This window comes from Molothrus aeneus, chromosome 16 (assembly GCF_037042795.1).
Source record: "Molothrus aeneus isolate 106 chromosome 16, BPBGC_Maene_1.0, whole genome shotgun sequence".
Taxonomy (NCBI): Eukaryota; Metazoa; Chordata; class Aves; order Passeriformes; family Icteridae; genus Molothrus; species Molothrus aeneus.
Window position 1 is genome coordinate 8,336,031 of NC_089661.1, and position 13,554 is coordinate 8,349,584.

A 13,554-nucleotide genomic window follows, 5' to 3' on the forward strand; every position below is an offset into this window, starting at 1 on the left:
TTAGCAGAAACCACAGGCCTGGAAGCTAGTGCATCATGTTAGTGTCTAGTTCTTTCCATTTCAGAGGAAGTTTCTGCAATGATATCCCTCTCCAGCCTAGGGATCTATTCACCACTGTGTAGCAGGTCCTCCTTCATGCCTGGGTGTTCTAGAGAGACCCAACCCTGAGAACTCTCATCCCTGCCTCACAAAAAAAGAATAAAAAATAAAAAAAACCACAGAACAACAACAACAAAAAACCCAACACAAACACAAAAATATCCAATTATTTCCATTCTCATCTGGTGAGGGTTTGGCTGCCCCTGTCTGTAGCTCTGGGAGGCAGTGCCTGGTTGCACACCCAGTCCTTCCCCCACTGCATTCTTTTGCTTGAAGCTTCCCAGTACCTGCACAATCCAACTTGCAAAAATCCAAGGGCACCAAATTCCCTTTAAAAATACCTCCTTTTTTCCTTTTCAGAGCCTTTTTTCAGCTGAGGCAATTATTGCATGTCATAAATAAGAACTGCCAGCTGTGAAAAACATTCCATTCACTGTTCTAAAAATGCTTTCTAATTGTTTCTTTCTTCAGCAAAGAATTTTCTGACTACTCTGTGGTGCATTCAGGCAGTCAGGGGATGCAGTGGGAGGATTTCTGATCAGGCTGTCCATCACTGTCACTCAAAAGGATTGGACCCCCAGGGTGCACTCACAAGCAGAGAGTGTTTGCAGCACACTGGCAAGTCTCAGGGTTCCACTGCAGCTGAGGATGCTCAAGAAATGTCACACACAGAAGGAGAAATGGTGTCCATCATGCTAAAATCATGCCTTTATCAGAGCTGGGGTGTGGTTCTTTGCTTCTAAACTGCCATTCTCAAAAGAGCACGTGTGGATTATGTGAAGAAACAAACGAGTGGTTCTGGCAGTTAATGCCCAGGACAGGCTGAGGATGAAGAGTGAGGCTGAAGAAGACATGAGAGCTGCAGGCAGCACTGCCTGCAGGTGGAAGCTCCAAGAAAGAAGCCAGCTGACTGAGAAAATAGATCTTGCCTTAAGTAACTTTTTTTGCAGTGTCTGAAAGAGAGCTGGAGCATGGGAAGATGAGCTGCTCAAACTTTGCTTGTCAAAAAATTCAGATGAACTCAGACAGATTTTAGTTTGCAAGAGTTTTACATTTCTAGATTTTCCTTTTTATATTTATAGGTTCAACAATCCCAAAATGAAAAGGAAAAGAAGTCTTAGTTTAAATGAATGGGGCCCAGTAACCAAGAGAATTCTGTGATGCTTCATTCACCTTTCATCCTCCTCTGAGATTTGGGCTTTTTGGGAAAGCCCAAAATGGGGAAGGAGTTGGAAAAATCAGCACTAATAAGTGGCTTCACTTTGCTTGATCTACAAAAAAGAAAGCCAATAGGAGAGCTTGATAGTCTTTTTATACATTAAACACCATTATTAAAGGATGAAGAATTCTAGGTTATATTCTGCCCTAGTGGCTGAGGAAACAGGAAAAAAAGGATAAGAAATAAAAAAGGGCTTTATTAGCAGCAAAGGCTCTTTTTGGATAGTAATAAAAATATTTTCTTGAGGTAGTATGGACTGAGATACACTGCCTTTGGATGTGCAAAAATCTCCTCAGTGCAGCGGTGGAGAGCAGTTAAGCTGTGATATGTCATGGGAGCTGTGTGGGCTGACCTGATCCTTCCTCAGAGCAGCACCTTGGGCTAGGAAGCCTCTGGAGGCTCCTTCCAGCCCTTCACTCTCAGCTTCCTCTGTGATACCCCAATGCAACATCAAGAGGAAACATTAATTCTGCCTTCCTGTGGCCAGAGCTACAGTGGTAAATATCTGACCAGGGAATTGAGAGGAAAACATCTTCCTGCCAAATGAGACTGTGGATGACAAAGATGGCCTTTGGGCCAGGGCCTGGAAATGAGGGAACAATCACAGAAATGCTCACAGCAAATCCAGCTGTAACAGGCATCCCACAGTCTGAGCAGGGGCAATACAGCTGTGAGGGACAGGATTTCAAGGGAAATTAGCACTGCCATGGAGAAAGGCACAGGCTTTGTGAAATGAAATCATCTCAATGAGGTCACGGTTTCCACAGCCAGATTTTGGTGGTTGCACAGATGCTTGCTTCCCCTACAGGAGAATGCTGGCTGAGTGTTTCTAATGCTAGGTCTCACTGTGCTGTCAATAAAATCCAAGTACTTCCAAGGGAGGAGAGCCAGCCCAGAGCAGCCCTGCAGCACACAGGTTGATTTTCCTCTCTGGAGGCAGCAGGAGCTCCAGGCTCCACTGTCACTGCAGTGTCATCCTCTGCAGTGTCACTGCAGCATCCCAGTCAGCACCTGGGAGCCCTGGGTCCCTCACAGCACCCTGGTCACCCAGGCAGTTCCTGACATTTTGCCCCACTTCTCCCTCAGAAAAGAAGAGTGGAAGTCTCTGCTTCTGTGCCTGATTGCTGAGAGGGGCTGGGTGTCACTGCTCCTTCTCACCACTGAGCTCTCCTCCTGCCCAAACCTGGCAGCTCTTGGAGGCTATTCCAGCTCTGATGAAACACAGGCAGGAAGCAATCCCTCCCTCACACCAGGTAGCACAGTCACAGTCCTCCTAAACTAATTGCATCTTCTTTCCAAACTTTGGGATGAAAAAATACTAATTAGTTATTTTAGCATGGCTGCAGGGAGAGCTGGATGAGAGCCTGTGCTCTCCAAGGTGACTTGTGGGCTTAGATCTTCCCAGGTTTGGGAAACACCAACAGCTCCAGTTCCAGGAAGCCAGGGGACCACATCCTTTGGGGACAGATACATTAGGATGTGTGTCTGAACATCAGAGGCCATCTCAAAACTCAGCACCCAAATGCAGAGTCGTGCTTAAGTGTAAGCAATCCAAGAACAAGCTGGGAGTTGAGGAGTCTCAGGTGGAAGAGCCACATGATCTGTGTGCAGAGGTACCAATCATAGCAGAGATCCAGCTTTGAAACACTCAGCAAACAGTTCAACACCTCAGTGGAGCAGCAGAATGCAATTCCTCCTGAAAGGGCTCTATTCCCATCCAAAATGATGGCTGGGCCATATTTACAGTGAAACTGCATTTGCCCTTGGAGAACATGCCTTCAAAATGCTGAGAAAATGCAAATTCTGTCAGATGGCAGGTTCCAGGATGGGTGATTTGGATTCCTCAGAGCCTGCAGGAGAGCTCCCTGGCAGGGCAGGAATGTTTGCAGCTGCCCTTTCTCCCTCCTGCATCTCTGCCCCAGCCACACCTCAGCCCCTCATCCTGGGCACAGCTGAGCCTCACTTGGTGCCAGTGCCACACACAAAGCCAGCCCTGATCCAGCAGTGATTTGTGCCCAGTATTCCCAGCTGTGAGACCACTCAAGGGTGTGACAATACAGTGTCAGCTAAGCAGGATGCCCAGGAGTGCTTGAGCATGGGTTACACAACCCATGGCAAAAGAGAAACACATCCCCTTGCCAGGAAAGCACAAAACATCAATCAAATAGGTCAGTTATGGCCAATGCAGGGGAAAAATAGCTCTCAGTTTGGCCCCACAGGCAGCTGCCCGGTGATTTGACCACGTGACTCTTCCTCTTCATCCTCTGAGATGCCCAGGCACAAATACATCCTCTAAGCACCTTCAGTGCCCTGTTCCCCTCTGCCCTCCCACACCTTTCAGGCTAGCCCCACATCCCTTCAGTCTGGGGACAGTCCTGCTGTCACAGGGTGACCCAGCCCCACCTTCACCCCTAAAGGTGAGGCTTTGTCCTCCCATTTTTTGTCCAAACTGGACAATCACTTTGGCCACTCTGGACAGTCACTTAGGCCACAAAGAGAAAGGAGTTGCATGCAAATTGTTCCTTGCAATTCCTTTTCTTCTAATCCCTTTCTGACTGTTCTGGCCTCCTTCAGACCATTCCCAGGTCCCTGAGTCTGCTCAGACCCTACTCTGGCTGCCACTTCCACAATTTCTTCTCCCACCTCACCTTTACCCCTCTGCATCTCAGAGTGACACACAGCTCACCCAAGGGGTTTGCTGGTTTGGGAGAGAATAACAAAAAAAAACCCACCCAGCCAGAACTGCAGAGGCAAGGTGGGCATACACAATGAGGAAAAGTGCAGGAAAATGACAGGAATGCTCAAATACTTCTTTAATGCAAAAGCTAAGACATATAAATTCTCACAGCCCAATTTCCAGCAGTGCTCATCACCTGTCACTGATGGAACAGCTTCAGGAAGGGCCCAGTCACAGCCAGCAAACACCTGACTTTCAGAGAGAGGCTTTCCATCAGTGGTTTTGCAGACTGTGATTTGGATCCACAGCCTTGTGAAGGCTCAGAGAGCTAAAATCTGCACTGTCAGACAGGTGCAATTAGCCCCATCTGTTCCTGCAACTCATTTACTGGTTTGTGTAATTTCTAGTGCAAAACTGAGCTTGAGGGGGAAAAATAAAAAGTTATTTCAGAAAATCATTGTTAGGAGATAGGATTTGCTGTTTCCACAATTTTGAGTGACGGGACAGGGAAATCAAACATCTCTGTGCAGTCAAACCTTACCCAGTGGCAGCTTGGACAGTCCCTACGTGCACTGTTGAACATAAACCTGCCCAAAACCACAAGGCTGAGCCCAAACCCTGCTGCCCACGATGCTGGGGCCAGGCTCACTCTGCATTCTGTCCCCATAGCCCAGGAGCAGCCCCAGACCCTCCCTGACCTCCTGTCTGCTGGCAGCAAGCACTGCACGCTCACCTGTAATTCAGTAATTCAGTGCTGTAAGCTGGGCTAAAGAAAACTGAATTAACAGCAAACTCACGCTTTGTAAATTTGGATTGAATTCAGGCAGCACTTAATCAAAGAAGGAGAACCACTGAAAGCGTGCTGGCCTTACTTTATATTTTCAAGATTCATTACTGATATTGCATTCCACAGAAATTTTGTTCTTTTCTTTTTTGCAGCAAAAGCAAAAGGCTTAGATCATTTGAAAATAAAATTACTTATTCATTGCAAGCTGAATAAAACATCTGGGTTGGAATGATGTTGGGTTTTCTTTTACCTGCATTTCCCCCAGAATTAATTTTTTAAATGTTGTCCTTGTAAGAGGCAATAGCATGGTTATGGCACCCACTGTCTTTCAAGGAACCTCAGGCTGGTGTGTTCAGGGTTTGAAGCCAGGAACCAAAATCTTTTTTACATTTACAAATGGATGCACAAAAGGCTGTTTGTGTACCACAGAAAATGACAGCTACCTCTGCTCTGCTGCTGTGAGCAGTGAAAGGGGACCTGCAGATCCATGTACGGCTTAGATCTACAAATATCCCAATTTGTTTTGGGAACCAAGTCATTTCCACAGATACTTTCATCAACCTGCAGAGAATGGATCTCACCACATCATCTTACTGGCATTAAAAACAATGGGCTGTATTTCCATTATGACAAAAAATGTTCCCAGCAAGTATCACAGCTGCTATAGGAAGGTTTTTATTCTCCTGCACCAAAGCACATTATTTGAATTGTTATGATTTAGCCTGTCTGGACACAGGTGCCCACACCTTTCTAAGATGGTGGAGTGACTGCAATGTTATGAAGATGAATGGATGATATAAGTCATCTCTATGATACACAATATTTTTTTGAGGAATTGTGCATAAAAAGTACAACCAATCCCTTCTTTGCAGGTGTATGAAGACACAAAGGAGTGGAGAGGGAGCAGTGCAGGATGGGCGTGGGGCATGGAAAGCACAGAGACACCTCACACCTCCATTGTAACACCACACAGCTGATTTCTGGGTGGCCCAGGAATGGGACAAGTTCACACACCTTCCTAGCACTGATTCACATCAATTTTAGTGTTAAAAGGGACTAGAATGGTCACTGGTTTCTCCACCCTGCCTGTGACAGGATTTCCCCCAGCAAGTCCTTCACCAGACACTGTCTCAGCAATGATCTTATTTTCAGAAAAAGCACCCAGTTTTTAGGACTACACATGACAATGAATCCAGCACAACCCAATGTAAATTATTCAAATAACTAATTCCCCTGGCAACAAAAACATTCACACATTTCTAGGCCTGGTACATCCATTCCCTCTTCACTGCTCTCCAGTACCCAGGAGATGCTTGCACACCCTGCTCCAGTTCTGTGGCCTGGCCAGGAGCAGAGACAAACACAAACAATGGGAGGATGCTCAGAGGGCTGGACAACCTCAGGCCGTGCCAGAGCACAAACCCAGCCTGTGGTTCTAGATGTGCAAACACAAATGTGCAAACACAAATGCTGCAGGCCAGGAGCCTGAGCCTCTCTCTCCCTGCAGGACCCAGCGGGCAGAGCTCAGCCTGCAGCCTTGCCCTGCTGAGCATGAAAGCTCAAAACTTTTCCATCTTGACAACAGCAGTGATTTACAGCAGCACAAAAGCTCCGTAGAGCAACTTAAAGCAAGGCTCCATTAGTTACCAGACAGAAGATAGGAGTAATCAATTTTGCTCAGTCTGGACTGAAGTTCTGGAACTTTCCTCGGGTTCAGAAGAAGCACAAAGGTGTTTGAGCACCATTTTTTAACCTATTGAAGAGAAGATGGAAAAAAAAAAAAACCTCATAGGAAAAAATCCCACAGCTTGCCCTTCTGCTTGGCTCTTCAGCACGTATAAACAAAACTTAAACAAATAGCGGTTGAGATAAGTGAGGATTGAGTTAAGAGTTTTGTGTTTCTCCTGGGACTACTCTTTGCCATGCTTCCTGCCATTAAGTAGGACCTTGCTCCTAAAACAGTTCATGGTGAACAGCAAGATTATTCAGAGAAAAAACTCTTTATAGAGGAGGCTACATCAGACTAAAGGAAAAGTCAGGATTTGAATAAGAGGGGGCTTTAGGCACCTGGACTTCAGCTGTGCTGAACTATATCCTTGGACTGCTCAGTGTGTCAGCTGCATATTGTCTCATTTTATCTTCAGTAGGTGAGCCAGAAACCATGGGAAGAAGCAGAATAAAGAAAACAATGAGTGATGATGAGGGCTTTGAACAGGAAGAGGTTTGTTGTGGTTCTTTAAATCAAATACTTTCACAGAAAGGTTTAACAAAATTTACCTATGTTGTAATACCCTGCTAGATTAAAGGCTTAAGCACATTTGCAAAATGAAAATGAATCCTGTGTTTAATCATTCTATTATAAAATTCATTAATATTGCAACAGCTTTGAATTACACAATTACACAAATATTTTGCATTCTATGATTTGATTCAGTAATCTCATTTATTTTAGATTTTATTAGCTATTTGTTTCAAAATGTTCAGTGAGATGCTCATTTGCTGTGCTTCAGAATGGGAAGGATGATTTCTGCACCCTAATGGGAAGATCAGAACCAGCCCTCATATCTCAGGGCTGCTCTGGAGACCAAGTCTCTTCTCCCTGGAGCATTGTTCCTCTCAGGGAAATAAGCTAATCTCCCACCTTTTCCTAATTTTCTTGAAGTAGAGGAAATGGAATAAACAACTGGTGCTTTTTGCTTGTGGAGCTCTTCCCAGCCCCTCAAGGGCGCTGCTGCTCCTTTCCCTCACTGCTGTGGGACCATTGCTGTCCTGCAGGTGACAATCCCTGTCCCTGGGCATCTCCCCCACTTTTTATGATTTCCCCTCTCCTCCCTGCACAGCACAGATGAGGAGCAGGGGGCTGATGCTGGGATCTGCTCTGGGAGCACAAAGGGGCACAGAACTGCTTGGGCTGCTCTGCTGCTGGTGTGCGGGGTGAGGGAGGACGATGCCTTCAAGTTGGGGGTTTCTCCAAAGCCTCACGAGACTTTGGATTAACTGTGCAAAGACCATTTCCTCCCCATCCTCCCCCACTACACAGGGATTAAGCATTTTATCTGATGATTTTTGGTTAACAGAACAGGTGAACAAAAAATACCAAACTGAAAATCCCCATGGGCAGACCCCCACAAACACAAGTAATCCTCCTGATCTGCAAAGCAATTTGTTTTAACAATCAATTATGTGGAAAATATACCATTTTGAGTGTATCTGCAAAAGCAATGGTTCCATTTCCTCATCTACTGCTGAGGCATCTCCACTTTAGAGATGACTTAAACATTTGGAGCCAAGATCACTGGGTATAATCCTTCCCTGGCCTCAGTGGATCTGTAAACAGATAAGAAATGATCTCTCCAGCAGGTCAGCCTACACAGACATGCACACACACACACTCTCTTCCTCTGTTCTAAAGGTTCAGAGTATTTTGTTAGCTGCAGGTAGGATTAAGGAGGAATTAAGTCCCCCAAAGCCTTTCCCTAAATGTGAACATGTGATAAGACTTTGAGTTGAATCATCAAAAGCAGTGAAAGTTGGGACTGAGAACAATAACAAAATCAGTACTGCAGATCCACATGAGCAATGATTCACATGATCAGCTCTTTCTAGGGGTTAAAAAATGGATCTAGCAGGATTATTGCAGCCAGCCTTAGGCTTTGAAGGCCCACACAGACACATTTCCAAGGTAGAAGGCTTCATTCCAACTTGAAAGGCAGAGGGAGGAAAGAAGAAAATAACAGGTGTGATGTTCTAGTGCATTGAGAACTGAAAATCTGCTTTCCACATTCATTACAGAAGAATAAACCTGGAGTCACAACATGATATACCCACATAAAATTAATAAGATCTGCAGTTAATACAAGAGCTTAAACCAAATTTTCAAGCTCCTGTAGGTATTTCTAATTCATAGTACTGATGTGTTTCCTTAAAACAGTTGGGATATATACCTCATCCTCTCTCACACACACAGGTAAGGGGGCATAGATGTTAACCAGAGTGTAAATCTCCCTGTAAACTGCTCTGTCCTGTGAGAGGGGTGAGGGCTGACCCTGTTCTGAGCACCTGCATCACCTGCCTGCTGCAAAGCAACTTCAGGAGCTGCTGGGGGCCAGGGCACCCAAACTGGGCTCCCTTGTTTGCAGACACAGCACCCTGCAGAAAAACCAGCAGCAAATGGACTCAGCCTAATCCCCCTCCTAAGGGAAATGAAAATCTCAGGGAAGGCTTGGAAAGACAGCAGTGCCTGTCAGTGATGTCTCAATTGTTATTAGTGGAAGGCCAAAGCACTGTGGAATTTTCACCTCCCTTTTTCCTCTTGAGGGTGGTATCCAAACCTGCTCCCAGCACAGGCCTGTGGTGCTACAAAGATGTAGCTCAGACACCAGCAAAGGGCTCAAGAGTTTCCTCACACTGAGAAAGCTGCAGCTGCCTTTGGGGCAGTTCTGTCCATCCCCAGGAAGGAGGCTCACTTGCCCAGCTTGGCAGGCCACAAGAGCCTCTCTCAGGTTCAGAGTGAGGCATTGATGGGAAGAAGAAATTCCCAGTTCCAGATGTTCCCTACTGCTGCCCATCCATGCTGGTGGCCTCCAGGCTAAGGGCAGCACAGGCAGGGTGTGGACACCTCTGCTGCTTAAAATGCCCACTGCCCTTGGGAGGTTCTTCACTCCTCCCTGGGTCTCAGAACTGCAGGAGGGATCAGGTGTGCTGCTTCAAGTGTCATCCCCTGTGAGCAAGCCCTGTCCCTTCAAAGGACAATAATTTATAAATATGTAAGAGTGCAGCATTTATCTGGAACACTGGCAAACACAAACAATTGCTACAAGGTCACTCAGACAAGAATTTATAATACTTCACATCACCTCTTCTCACTGGGTATCAGTAAAGAATGGCTCTTACTGCCTTTGCAGACCACTTTTAAATGGTTCAATTCCACAGTGTTTGTACACAGAGCATTGCATTTTGACTTATAACTTACACCAAGATCTGTAAGCCTCTATTTCTTGAAGTTTCATTTTTTCACCTGAAAAAACACAAAGTCACTTCAAGGCAGGGAACATCTTCATATTGTGTATATGGGAACCCCAGTCCCTGCTTTGAGGGAGGGAACAAGACCCAAATACATCCATGGGCAGCATCTCTGCCATGATGCAGGGCCTTAAGATGGGTCTCTAAATGCACAAGAAGCGGTGGCTGTGGCTGAATCAGAATCAGGCAAAATTTTTGTCACTGAAGCAATGCTGCAAAGTTGATAATGAATTGAAGTAGATTTGGTATCACTGCCTTGTATCCCCAGCACACATCTGCTGGGTGTTTCCTTTGTCCAAACCCCTTTCCTGGCCCTGCAGCCACAGTGCCTGGAGAGGGGGTGCAGAAAGATTGAATGGTTTGTTCAGAGTCCTGCAGGACAGGTTTGAGCTCCAGACTGCTCCATCAGCCTGGGCAATCCCCCTTCACTGAGCTGGGCTTTATTTAGCACCATCCAGCCATTCTCAGCCTCACAAAGACTCAGAGCCAGGCGTGCATGGCAAGGAAATGACTGTGCAGTGCAGGCAGGGGGCTGGCACTAACAGACATTTGAACTACAAAACCAAAACTAAATTAAAATTAAATCTCCCTTATTAAACTTCTAATTGTTGTGTGATGCTGTGTAATCACTTTTAAACCACTGGCACCTTTTTTTTTTTTATGTGATGAAAGTAGAGGAAAATACGGGTTGAATCCAAACCTTTGCTTGGCTTTATTATGTGCAATTCCTTTTTTAGCATTCTGAGCATTTAACCTTGAAAAATAGTGTTGTTTTGCTGCTGTGTTTTCTGATTGTTAGTCTCAAGGCATCTCGGTGGCATCTTTATAAATCTGCTGTAGCTGGTAAATATTTCTTGTGGTCCAGAGTGAGGACTGAAAAACCCAGATCACTTTTAGCTGTCAGGCAATTAATGTAATCCAAAGGAAATGAAAGGTATGTGCAAGTGGGACTGCTTTTAATAATACAGGGTTCCTGACTCATGCTTCTAGGGGAACAAGGAAAAACATCAATAAAAGAAAGCATAGACAGGGTGCTGGAAAAGATCCTGAGACTCTGAATGCCATTTCATTGCAGATGATGTGACAATATTGAGAGAGAAAACACTATAAATGTATTTATGAGTATCCTGTTTCAAACAACAGCCATATTAGAGTTACACAGGGCTGCATCATCTCACACCATCCGTTTCTAACTCTTCTTCTTTTGGGTCATTCCTTTTTTTTTTTTAAGTAAAGCCAAGCACAGGAAAGAAGTATTTATGTTTAGAGATGCAAAGCCAGTACTGCTGGCTGTTCTTAGCCAAAAGACAAGGGGGCAGAGGGAGCTGAGGTGGTGAGGTACAAAGGTAGTAAGGCACAGGATCAACACAGTTTGTATATGAGCCAGGATCTGAAACAAGCTGCAGGCTCCTTGTGGGCACGGAGCTGCTGCTGCAGCTTCAATCCAGACTGCAGGGGCAGAGGTTTCAGCCTTCACCCAGGTGATGGTGCCATCAACAACCTCCCAGCAGGCACCAAGGGAGGAGGCAAGTGTTTGCACTTCAAAAGTCAAACCAAAGTTTAGGGATATGGCAATCCAACAGCAATTCAGGGCTTTGGCAATCCAGCAGCCTTTTTATTTGCTCAATAAGCACTTCCAGTGCCACAGAAGACACGCAAAAGGAGTGAGTTCAAAAGCCTGGCTGGGGCAGGGCTGGAGGTGAGTAAAGCCAGGGAGGTTTTGTGAGCTTCTCCAAGGTCCCCTGGCCCAGCTGGGGATGCTCCTGCTTTAGCAAAACAGGGGCAAAACCTGGTGGGACACAGGAGAGAACCTTCAAGCTCCAGTCCCCCTGAGCAGAGCTGGGACAGCATCAGGGCCTGTGGCTAACAGGACACAGCCCCTCTTCTGGGGATTTTCCATGCCCTTCACCCCCCAGAGCCTGGACAATGTTCCCCTGCCCAGTGCTGCCCTAAGCACTGTACAAGAAACCTCTGGGGCATCTCTGCAAGCCCAGAGCCACAGCATTCCCACCCACATCTCCTGGATAGGTCAGCTTGCATCTAACCCTCCTTTCCTCTCTGGAGTCAGGAGTACTGTCTGTATTAGGGTGGCAGGATCAGGCCCTTTTATGGTACTGCCAATATAGAATAATTAAAGCAAACTAAATGAATAATTCCAGCAGATGAAAATGAACTCAGCCACATAGGCAGATAAAAGCATCTCCTGCTATTTGAAGTGTCTGTGGAGCTGCACCTTTAAACACCATGGCAACCAATACCATTACTGAGTTCTTTTTTAGATCTCATTTAAAATGTAGGAAAATTGATGCTTTATTCACTCTGGGTTTTCTTTTTTTTTTTAATGAAAAAAATATTTGATTTGGGTATGGTCCTGCTTTTAACAGCTAAATCCCTTTTTCTTGTAACAGCTGTCCTCACCCTTCTGCATACAGCTTTTCCTTCTCTAGCTCCCTGCAGGTTGGCCATTTAACCAGCACCAAACATTCCTCCCCAAGAACCCCTTATTGATCTGATTTCTGCTCTTACCATATCCTTTCCCAGTTCCAAAGGCTGCACTAAAAGCCAAGTTAGGACATTTTCATCTTGGCACCTGATTCTCTCAACAGCCCACAAATGCTACATGGTTTTAATCAACAAAACAATCCCTCATTAGTCCTGTGTGCTGACTTGGAGCAAGCATTCCCCTGGCTGGGAAAGGGAAGTGCTGTGCCCCCTGCTCACCCTGCAGAGTGAGGGGTGCCTTCCTTGGCACAATCCCACACAGCCCATTGGGGGATTTGCTCTGCCTGGTTTGTGTGTGTGAGTTATGGTCAGCCCTTCCCTTTGAAACACCACTGCAGGCAGCAGCAAATGGACAGAAATGAGGATTTTTTTTCCTCCCAGAAGATCTAGCTTTAAGCACAGGAAGGCTGAAAGCAGGAATTGCTGTATGGGATTCACCGGCCAAGTCAAGCATTTGCTGACCAGTCCCAGACACCTTGGGAAAAGCTGACTATTAACACCCTGTCATGAGAACAAACAAGCTGCCTCTCCATCATACTCTGCTGTCCCTGCCTGCACCATGGCTGCTCTGGAAGGGTGTACAAGGAGTAAAAGGTGCATGAGAGCTGCCAAAAACCAGACCAAGCCTCTGGCTTGCACAGACCCAGCCACAGGACAGCAGGCAGCTCCAGGACAGGCTGCACAGGACACAGGAGCTCCTGTTCTCATTCCAAAAAAGCTTCACCTGAGCCACCAGTAAAGTTTAATTTACAGCCTGAAGGACAGCACAGGAGGTCCCTTCCATCAGCCTTCAGGATGTTTTTGCTACTGCAATTACAAGTTCAATCCCCTTTTTATTCTTTCTGTGTCTTGGCTGCAGTGCTGCTGCTGCTCCAGAATTTAACCCCACTGTTGCCACTCTGCCTGCTGCCATTATCCAACAGTTCACATCCTGCTGAAAAGGCCAGAGGGCTGCTGCAGCACTGAAATGTACAGGAGGCACTTTATACCAGAGTAAAATATAAAAAAAAGCCCCTTAGGTCCAGCTACAAGCTACAACAGAAGCATCACACTTTTGAGTCAAACTGTTCATTAAATAAATTACTTGTTCAAGAAATTTAGCCCTTCTTCAGCTCATTAACTGTTCCTCCAAAAACAGATTAATTTTTACATGTTTGTTCATTACTAACAGCTGCTTAATATATTCAAGAGTGCAGACAACTCCCAAGGTGGATTTAAAGGAGAACCTGAACTGTTGGTGTGTTTGCT